Source organism: Plecotus auritus, assembly GCF_963455305.1.
Source record: "Plecotus auritus genome assembly, chromosome: 4".
Classification (NCBI taxonomy): Eukaryota; Metazoa; Chordata; class Mammalia; order Chiroptera; family Vespertilionidae; genus Plecotus; species Plecotus auritus.
In genome coordinates this window covers 144,423,447-144,435,428 of record NC_137775.1, presented here as the reverse complement: position 1 = coordinate 144,435,428, position 11,982 = coordinate 144,423,447, and positions in this window count along the sequence as shown.

Genomic DNA, 11,982 nt, shown 5'->3' with positions numbered 1-11,982 from the left:
TATAAAAGTGCTTGCTCTCCCTCTTCTTCCTTGATACCTCATTAAGGTGCTGCCCTGTCAGGCCCTCCCAGAGAGAACTATCTCCTCCAAGCACAGCTATCCTCACCCTTGGTATTACAGAGTGAACCTTGGTTGCTGACCTAGTGCAGGGGAGGAAAAGTCCTCTCCCAAATTCTGTACCTCTGACATCAGATGCCTCTGTCCCAAGTCTTGAAGAGTTTATCAGCCCATCCAATACTTTAAGTGCACAACTAACTTTTGTCATATTTTAGAGGATATTTTAAAAAAAGCAACCCTGAAATAAACCATCAATCTCCTGATACTCAGCTTACAAGATCAAGTAATCATTTAGCAGCTTCCCTTGGGCTTCCCATGTCATCCCAGTCCCTTCCCTTCTTTCAGCCTTTTCTCTACTATCTGACTGTTTTGGTCACTACATGTCTTACTGCCTCACTTAATTTCCACCTCACAGTCAAGATGGGCCTATAAAACTTTCTACCAAACCCTATCATGTGTTTTGGCTCAATTTGAACAACTTTCCTAGCCCTAACTTACCTCACTGTAAATCTGGTAACCCCCCAGACTCTGGGTTCAAATCCACAAGAAGGTCCTGATTGGCCTTTCTCCTAGTGATATATATCAAGATCTTTAACCATGTTGTTAATCAGAACCACTCACTCATGTCACCACATATGGTATCTCTCTTCTTGCAACCATCCTCCTGCCTCCCATCACTCTACCCTCTTCTTTATTCAAAAGCCTTTCTAGCATGGCATTTTTTCCATTCATTTCACTCTGAGTTGATATGCACCATATTTCTCTTCCCCTCTCTCTCTCTTTTTATATAAGTATACAATTCCATAGAGCTTGCTTTGTCCTTTAGTACTCTGTCTTAAGTTATAATGCATCCATTTGGCCCCATTGGGGATTCCTTCCTTACAGAGGAGGAGAATTACAGATTCCTACAATCCACACAAATGTATAGCAAAAAGAAGAAAAATTTACCCAAATTTCCTATGGGCATCTGTTTACACTTGTGGGCAATGGTATAGGATGTAGATAGATCTGTTTTTGAATCCTATCTGTGCCATATATAAGCTGAATGGCTCTGGCAAGTTTAATAATTATATCAATAGCAATAATGATATCAGTTATGATTGAGGACTATTTCTTGTCTTGATCTTTATATATTTAATATATAAACTCCACAATAACTTGCAAGGAATGTGTTACTATCTAAAATTTATAAATAAAGAATGAGACTTAAAGGAACTTCAGTTCCTTACCACATGTGCTTTTTATGAGAGAGCAGCTGGCTTCCTCCAGAGCCAATGATGCAAAAGAGAGAGAGAGAGAGAAGAGAGAGAGCCAAAGACTTTTTATAACTTATCTCAGAAGTGACATACTGTCACCTCAGTAGTATTCTATTGGCCAACCAGACCACACTAATACAATGTGGAATGGGAGAGGGGATTACACAAGGGTGTGAATACCAGGAAGCAAGGTTCGTTAAAGGCTATGTTGGAGCCTGGCTATCATATGAGCAAAATCACTGCTAGATGTTACTGGTTAATAGTTTAATATTTATAAGAGTAAAATTGCATGGCATTTAAAAAATCAGAAGTAATAAGCGTATAAAGCAAACCATAATGTCCTTCCTATATGTGCTTGCCACTCGTAACACTTCCACTTTCCAAATATATGTGCTTTTTAACACTTTAGTTTTTATTTTTTTGAGTAGTTATTCTAAAGTGCTAAGCAATGTACATTTTAATGAGTTTTCATTAACTTTGGTCATTGTCTTGCTACTATGGATGAGGATTTAGAATTCTTACTCCTGTAATCTAGAAACTGCCTTCCATTATGTACATGTACACACCATTACTATCTCATCCTTCTAATAGACCAGAAAAGCCTTTTTGCTTGATGTGTGGGTAGATGTTTAATAACAGAAGTTGGCTAAAGAGGGTAATTATGCAAAAGGATATATATTTTTAACTAGGTTTTAACTTAAGGTGCATTGTTATACATTCGTTCACCAGGCTTTTTATATAGGGCCAAGGCCTTTTCTTTGAGAGTAGGTCTCCTGATTGGAGGTTGACATAATTTTCTGTTATGAACCAAATTTATAATGTATCTTTTACAATTTTCAGTTTGAGATTGTTTAAAGTAGAACAAGAATTTGATTGCTGTAAAATTTCATAAATGTGGAATCTTCCTACATTTTATAATTTTTCTTCACTCTTTTGCAGTTCTCTCTCATGGCTAATTTAGCCACAAATGTTTTTAGTGATTTTCCTTGAACTCTATGGAAACAGTTTGTTTGTTAGCTTTGTGTGTTTTTCCCTCAGATTTTAAGTGTTTATGTAATACAAACACAAATACAACTGGCATAAGCAGGTTTGGGAACAAAAACACTTGAGTCTTAATAAGTATATAACTTGACCAGTGAGAGCAAAAATGTATAGTTATTGTACAGAGTGACCTACTTACCTATGTGTATTTAATATTCTGAGAGCATCAGACAATAAATCAGGAAATAATGATCATCCATTAATCCCAAAATCAGTTATGTGTGATCCATTAAGAGATATTCTGCAATATTTCCTCTCATAGCAGAGTTGGGCACTGGATGTCTGTGTACCACAGCACCGGGAGATATTAGCATCACAACAACTGAAGAGATAAAGCATTTGGAAGAGTAGTTACAAAATTCAAGAAAACCAGGAACTCTCTCGCATATCAATGTTTCTCTCTGTTTCTCTCCCCCTCCCTTCCACTCTCTCTAAAAATTAATGAAAAATATTCTCGGGTCAGGATTAAAAAAAAAAAGATCAAAGCAGAAATAAACCAAATAGAAACTAAAACCCAATAGAAAAGATCAATGAAACAAAAGCTGGTTCTTTGAAAAGACAAACAAGATTGACAATCTTTTAACCAGATTCATCACAAAAGAAAGAGAAAGGACCCAAATAAACAAAATGAATAATGAAAGAAGAAACCTAACAACTGGCACCAAAGAAACACAAAGAATTATAAGAAAACACTATGAACATAGTATATATGCCAACAAATTGAACAACTTTGGTGAAATGGGCAAATTCCTAGAAACATACAATCTTTGAAAACTGAATGTGGAAGAATCAAAAAATCTGAATAGATAGATTACAACTAGTGAAATTAAAGCAATAATAATAATAATACTCCCAAAAAGGAAAGTTCTGGACCAGATGACTTCACAGATCATTTTACAAAACATTCCAAGAACTAACACCTATCCTTCTCAAACTATTCCAAAAAATTCAAGAGCAGGGAAAACTCCCAAGCTCATTTTATGAGGCTAGTATTATCCTAATTCTAAAACCAGATAAAGACATTACAAAGAAATAAAAAATGGACATAAATGCTCAAATCCTCAGCAAAATATTAGCAAACCAGATCCAGAAATACATTAAAAAGAACGTACACCATGATCAAGTGGGATTTATTCTGGGGATGCAATAACTTCCAATCAATAAATGTAATACACCATATAAACAAAAATAAAAATCACATGAGCATACCAATAGATGCAGAAAAAGCATTTAATAAAATCCAGTACTCGTTTGGCATAAAAACTCTCAACAAAGTGAAAAGACAGGGAACATAACTCAAAGTAATAAAGGCCATATATGACAAACAAACCTACAGCCACTGTCATACTCAAAGGGCAAAAATTAAGTGTCCCCTTAAGATCACGAATAAGAGAGAGACGTCTACTTTCACCACTCTTATTCAACACAATACTGTAAGACCTAGCCACAGTAATCAGACAAGTAGACACAATAAATGGTATTCAAATTAGAAAGGAAAAAGTAGCCGAAACCGGTTTGGCTCAGTGGATAGAGCGTCGGCCTGCGGACTGAAGGGTCCCGGGTTCGATTCCGGTCAAGGGCATGTGCCTTGGTTGAGGGCGCGTCCCCAGTGGGAGGTGTGCAGGAGGCAGCTGATCGATGTTTCTCTCTCATCGATGTTTCTGACTCTCTATCCCTCTCCCTTCCTCTCTGTAAAATATCAATAAAAAAAATATATAAAAAAATTAAAAAAGAAAGGAAAAAGTAAAACTGTCATTTTTGCAGATGACATGATACTGTACATAAAAAAAACACTAAATATTCCACCAAACAGGTATTAGAATCAATAAACAAATTCAAAAGAGTAGCAGGGCACAAAATTAGTATTCTGAAATCAGTGGCTTTTCCATACACAAATAATAAACTATCAGAAAGAGAAACTAAGAAAGCAATCCTATTTACTATTGCAATAACAAAACAAAAAAAATAATAAGGCACCTAGGGATAAACTTAACCAAGGAGGTAAAAGACTTGTACTTAGATAACTACAGGACATTGAAGAAAGAAACTCAGGAAGATACAAATAAGTAGAAGCATATACTGTGTTCATGGATTGGAAGAATTAACATTAAACTTGTCCATACTACCCAAATTAATCTAGATTCAATGCAATTCCTATTAAAATACCAATGGTATAATTCACAGATCTAGAACACATATTCCAAACATTGATATGGACTCAAAAAAGACCCCTAACAGCCTCAGTAATCTTGAGAAAGAAGAACAAAGTTGGAGGTATCACAATACCTGATATCAAACTATACTACAAAGCCTTGGTATTCAAAATAGCCTGGTACTGGAATAAGAGCAGGCATATAGACCATTGGAAAGAACAGAGAGCCCAGAAATCAACCCATGTCTCTATAGTCAATTAATATTTGACCAAGGAGGCAACAGCCAGAAGAAGAACACTCTACAGAAATAAAGAATAATAAAAATAAAAATAGCAAAAAACAAACTCTCTTGGTAGAGAGTGAAATAAAAAAGAGGTAGGCTCTAGTCAGTTTGGCTCAGTGGATGGAGCTGTGGACTGAAGGATCCCAGGTTCAATTCCGGTCAAGGGCACATGCCTGGGTTGCGAGCTTGATCTGCAGGTAGCAGCCAATCAATGATTCTCTCTCATCATTGATGTTTCTATCTCTCTCTTCCTCTCCCTTCCTCTGTGAAATTAATAAAAAAAATACATATTTTTAAAAAGGTAGAAATCCAACGGTATGCAGAGTGAAACACAATTAAAAATATCCTCTATAATAAAAGGCTAATATGCAAATCGACCAAATGACAGAATGACCAGTCACTATGATGTACACTGACCACCAGGGGGCAGACACTAAACGCAGGAGCTGCCACCTGGTGGTCAGTGTGCTCCCACAGAGGGAGCACTGCTCAGCCAGAAGCCAGGCTCCCAGCTGGCGAGCACAGCAGCAGTGGCCAGTGGTGGGAGCCTCTCCTGCCTCCGCAGCAGCTCTAAGGATGCCCGACTGATGCCTTAAGTCTGCTTTTGTGAGGAGCAGTCCTAAGCCATCAGTCGGACATCCCCTGAGGGCTCCCGGACTGTGAGAGGGTGCAGACTGGGCTGAGGGACTCCCCCTCCAGTGCATGAATTTTCATGCACCAGGTCTCTAGTAAAAATATAAGCAAAATGTAGCCAGGTAGGCTAAAGACATGAGATGCATAAAAATATATGTCATGTAGCCAAAACTCATCTCTTTGGTTAGATCTTTTATTTTTAATGTTTATTTTTTAAAGACTTTTTAAAAAATATGTTTTATTGATCAAGCCCACAACCCAGGCATGTGCCCTGACTGGAAATTGAACCAGCAACCTCTTGGTGCACGGGTTGATGATGCTCAAGCACTGAGCCACACAGGCCAGGCATGACCACTTCTTTAAAAAGCAACATCAATAATTCTGAAGTAATTCTTCTAGCCAGTTTGAGTGGTTTTGACAATTATTTTTTCCACAAGAAGTAATTAAGTCATGTTTTACTGTTGTTGCTTGCATAACAAAAGCACTTATTAGAGCATCTAAAACAGAATGACAATCAATTGAATAAGTATGTCTCATGATTAGGTAGGTCCTTGTGGTAACATCTGTTACAAAGGGAGATGAAGGTACTTTGGTCAGAAGATACTTGTCTAACCTATTTGGCCAGTTTGAATTTTAGAATATTGAAATTGAAAAGCACATAAGAGATTCTAATGCATTTCTTTTTACAGACTAACACAATGAAACCCAAAGATGTAAATGTAACTTAATATGACAAAATTACTTAGTGACTGAGGCAGGCTAAAGCTTGGATTTCCGGACTCATGGTCCTGAGTTCTTTTCCTTTCCACTACCTGCTCTGCAGGATTCCAGCTAAAAAAGTAGTTGGTTGTATCAGTTATAAATATGCAATTTATATGTAGAGGTGAAAGAAGACAGTTGTGGGGTACCAGTAGAATTATGAGGAAACAGCAATCGTGCTCTTGGTGGAAACGTAGTAGAACATATAGATGAGGGTGCAATGGCTGATGCAGAACTTTCCTGGGTTGGAGCCCTACCTCTATTGCATCCTAGGCATCTCACCTTGGATGAGTTACTTAACTGCTCTGTGCCATAGTTTTCTTACCTGTGAAAGAGTGGATGTGGTCCATCTTCTAAAAGGTAGAAGCAAAAGCTCTACCTCATAGACTTCTTATAAGGTGTACACCATTCAGAATTGTACCCAGAAATAATACCTTTCTAGGAGTTTGTTAAATGTGCTGTAAACCATTCATATTGTAGGTAGTTTCTCTCACCCTTGCATAGGAAGGACTGTTTCCAAGTCTGCCTCTTGCTTTTTCTAAGTATTTCCTTCTAGTTATTCATAGATATTATTTCATAGGCTTCATTTTTTTTATTTAAAAATCTGTCCCAGTTTGTCAAAAGTAAGTTGCTTTTAGAGATTTTTCATTAGTAAGATAAATACTTTTGTGACTTGTTTGAATTTGGATTCAAATATTTCCTGTGGACACTTTTCTGTGTCTCCATACACAATTCTAATGTAAATTGTGTTTTCTCCACCCTTACAAAGCTGTAAGATCAGAGAGGGCTGTACTAAGTGAAATAAGCCAACTTTCATTAGCTCTTGCCCCATCTTCTCAAAGATGAAACGTAGTGGTAGACTCCATCGCCCATCCCTAAACTTCATTCAGTTGTGCTGGGAACTCAGGCATTTCACACATGCCCATAAAGTGCCTAGTCAGCTTCAGTTCCTCCAAGGCCTCTCTAGGTTCTTCCAAGCCTCCAATGGGGATCCATCACACTGCCGCTGCCTCCAGAGATCACCTTGCAAATGCCAACATCTGGTGAGGGTCCTATTTTTTCATGGCTCCCAAAACAGTTGACCCATTTTTATGCAGTACCCATGATGCTGTTTTCAAGTCATAATTGTGGATAATGATTTTTTCTCCCATATACTATGACAGTGTGTTACTTGGGAACCAAAGGAGTGCTCTCTCTGCACAGAGTCCTTTATATAGTAAAGGTTTCTTTCGCTTCTGCCTGTGGCTGTTTTCTTCACTGATATAGATCCAAGTTCTTCTGACAGGTGGAGGGTGCAGCTTTTCCTACCTTGATTCCCCTAGGCACCTGTTCTTCCTTTAGGAAAGCAACAAAAAGAAGCTTCTAGCAATTTGATTCCCAGAGGCCAGTACATGCATTTATCAGATTACTTCCTGCTAAATCTAAGTCACAGCTGAAGCTAGAGAGAAGCACCTGACCTTACCCTTGCCACACCTGGGTTTAATCTACATTTTCCTCATTTTTTATCACCTGGAAGGTGTTTGTTTTATTTTACAGTGATTCCTTTTCCATACAATTTAATTTCAGTGCTTAATCCATGTACTTCCAATTCTGGTCTTACCATGTACTTTGAAAATCAATTTTCCTGATAATGAAAGGATCTAGTCAGAATTGTTACTGGGGGCTTGTTCAATATAAAATGGATTTAAGATTGCATTTACTGTTTTGTGAAATGTTTAAAGTGCAAAGATAAAAGCTGTGTACGATCACCCTACAATGTCTGGTTGCAGGAGTAAGCTGGGGTAGCCCCAGGTACTGGGGTGCGAGCTGGCTCTCTTAGGAAAAGAAATGCATGCTTATCTCACTTCTCTGTACCTGATGACATTTGACTTGCTAGCTAGGGCATTGATGGGGCCATCTAGCATTTGCTGTTTACTCATCTTTCAAGGAGTCACAGGGCTATCCTACCTACTAGGCAGGGTTGAGCTTGGAGAAAACTCTTGAGTCCTCTGCTTTCATATAGTGGCTAAATAAATGATTAGGTAAGTCCAATTAACTAGAGTTTTCGATGTAATTCATATCTTATTACCCCAGTCCAAAAAGAAGGAACTATATTTGCTTGCTCCATGTTTCAATCTGTAACTTCATGGCAACATGGGCCAGTCTATGAGACCATAAGGGTTAGTTGATTTCAGAATTGTAAACCCCATAATATTTGGCATAATAATAGCTACTAAATGTATTATGGCATACCATATCAAGGTATTTCATGTAGTTGGCAATTTAATCATGTTTGGGATATGATTATTCAAATGAAAAATTAGCTTTATCTTTAAAAATATCCTATTTAATAACAATTTTACTTAGAATCTTTGAGGGATAAATAAATTGACCATGAAACACAAACATTTGTTACTGAGATCAATGGTGAGAAGGCTCCCTGGTTCCATTTAGAAGGGTTTGATGATTGTCTTCAAAGTGCTTGGAAGCTCTAGCACAATAAACACTTTGAAGCCCAGTGCTTTGTCATCCTCCTGCCCTAGGCCTGCTGTTTCTGGCATAGATTAGCAGTGTTCAGTTTTCTTTTCTTCTTTCTTTCACAATAGAAGAATTTCTCCATAGTGACTGCCTTTATCCCATGTGAGTACTAAGCTTTCAAATGGCCTAGGCTGTGGTCCTGAACTGTGTTGGGACAACCTCATTAATGAAAGACATATTAGATGGGGTCTTTGTTGCCACATTACAGTATTTGTCTTACAGTATGTCCTCCCACATGACAGTGATGCAGGCACTTCCACAACCATGGCAGCAGGAATTACAGCAACAAACTAACTCTTACCCTGGGTGGCTTTGTCAATGTTCTTTTCTGACAGTGACTGGCCCTTCTCTCAACATTTCCTCTAACTTCTCCCCCACCAGAAATCAGTTTTTTAAAAATTCATCATTTTTATTTAGTTGGTCTAATATTTTCCAGAACCATTTTCAGATTTTAACTGCCAAGTTTTGGGCAAGAAAAGTATTTTTCTGTTGTCCCTCCAGTGAATCAAAGTCATGGTGGAACTCCTAGGAGTACAGGCTCTTCTTGAAAGTGGGCATAGTTAAGTGGAGCAGATGGTCTATTTCTAAGAAGTTTTGAAACAGATCTAAGAAGTCTTGAAACAGCTCTAAAAGGTCTTGAAACAGCTCTAAGAAGTCTTGAAACAGCTCTTGGTTCTTTGCTGGTGGATAAACAATTTGCCTTTCTTATTTTAATTACTGTAGGCACTAATTAGATGACATTTAAAGCCTGAAAGGGTGTAATGACGAATTTCTAATGAATTCTGCCTTTTCATGGACCAAGAGAAGACTCAAAATTGGATCAATGCAGAAACACCAGAATTCTTTTAAAGAAGCTGGTACTTGATTTATGCAAGCAGGAATTTTTGCACTGCTCTAGTCCTTTTGTTTGGGCACATCCCCAGACAAATGTGTTCTTGGAAAGGATTAAACTTCTATATGAGGATTTATATTTTCTTTTAAATGATGACATATTCTCTCTCTATGTCATATATGTTAGGCATGTAACATATATAACATATACACATTGTGTATTATAAATAGATAGTCATAAATTTTTCTGTACCTGACCTCAACTGTTTTGTTATTTTTGCCTTAATTACAATAACATCCATATAAATTTCCTAATAATATTACTCATTTGTGATTCAGTGGAATTTTTACTTAGTTCCTAAAATGCATTCATTTTTAAACTTAGCAGGAAATGATGTTTAATTCATGTGTTCATGCAACACACACACACACACACACACACACACATACACACACACACACACACAGTGGGCCCATAAAGTAAAATATTTTGGACAACAGGTATCCTCTAGAAAAATATAAGAACAGAAAAATAAGACAAGTTAATAAATATAAAGCAAAACTATAACAACTCCATTTTCTTCTTTTTTAAATCTGGAACTTTTCTACCTAAAACAAATAAAAGGGATTTAGTATGAATTTACATGAATTTGGCAGTTCACTTGAGATAAGTACAAGTGAACTATCTGGTGAATATAAACTGTTTGTGTTAAAAAGTTAGCAGTATGTTCAACACTCAACTCTTCCCTCCCCTCCTTTTTTTCTCAGTAGAAATGAATATTATCACAAAATGGAAGCATGAAACAGCAAAAAGAAAATTAACTTCAGAATTGAATATAGAGCTGACTTAGAATCCTAGTTCCTATTAATGTTACTTCATGCCTCAGATACATCAGTAAAAGGAGGAATAACAATATCTACTGTTCAGAGTAGTTAAAACGATGATATATGAAAAAAGAAAAAACTGGGCACATGTTTGGTTCATCTGAGCATTTATAAATTTAGTTTTTCAGTAAAAATCTCTGGGATAGGCACAAATTCTAGAGAAAAACCTATAGAAGAGAAAGTTGACCAATCAATTCATTATAGGCTGTACTGTGATTTCAAATTGGTTCTGTTGGTCCCAGTACTTTTTTCCCTATGCATCTAGTTCTCTAGCTTTAGTTGCTCTCTTGTATAATTCCAGATTTCTAGCCAGAAAGGAAATGAGGAAGAAATAAGAGAAGGAAGGAAGAAGGAGGGAGAAAGAGGTGGAGGAAAGAGGGAGGGAGGGAGGGAGGGAGGGAGGGAGGGAGGAAGTCTATTTCATGTTACTTGCCACTCCAGTTTGAGAAATGGGAAATTAACAAAATGAATATAAATATTGCTGGTCAAGCATCTGCAGCCCATTACAAATCTCTGCATAGCAATATGTATTCTTTTTCTATATGAGCTCTCATTCTGGTTTTTGTCCTTTCTCTCCCATTCAATCTGTTTCTCATACTCTTTCCATATAATTACAGTAGAAACAAAATTATAACCCAGAAAAGGATGTAGCAATATGTGTGCAGAGTTGATCTTGGAAAACCAATAAGACATAAAATAAAAAATAAATCCCAAACAGGTCTTTTTTATTTAACATAAGGCCAAAGAAGCTATCAGGCGTTGCTGAATACTGTCCACTAACTGTACAAAATATTGACTGCATGCCTTGCAAACACCAAAATATCCGCTGGAATGCCATAGAAATAAATAACTTCTGCTATAAACACATGAAAACATATCAAACTGTTATCTCTTTAAACATATTGTAAATAAAAAATTACCAGTACTTCTACACAATAAATATTAAGAAACCATTGACATAGTTGAAATGCACTCATATAAATTAACAACTTTAATTACATTAGCCAAACAGACATTGGTTAAAGAACTGCATGTAGTATGTCAAAAAAATAAACAAAATAAAAACAAACAAACAAACAACATCAACCACAGAACATAAAAACTTTTATAACAAAACAGGCTTCAGGTTATCTTGGCTTTCATAATTATATTTTTCTTTTAAAGAAAAATATCAACCCATTGTCAATGCACTGTTTTTTCAAAACATTTAAATAGAGGGTAAAACCCATTGGAAATAATACAGAAGAAATGATTCACTCTATGCATAAAAATAAATAATATAGCTGAGACATGTGGTTTGTTTCTGTTCTTGAAGATGTGAACAGCTTCTAAGCATTCATTTTCTCTGACCCATACAACAGCTTCTCAGTGACAAAGGGTTTAATTTAAACACATACAATGTCCACCCCCAAACCTTCTGCCCACATCTACAAGTTTCATTTATTGTGTAGGTTTTCAGGGTGACTAAGTTTTTCTTTACATTGCAAAGGGAAGTTGCCAAAAGGCCCACAGGAAATATTTTTTTCAAGTGAACATGATAATTTGAATCTAAGCTCAGTACAACTGA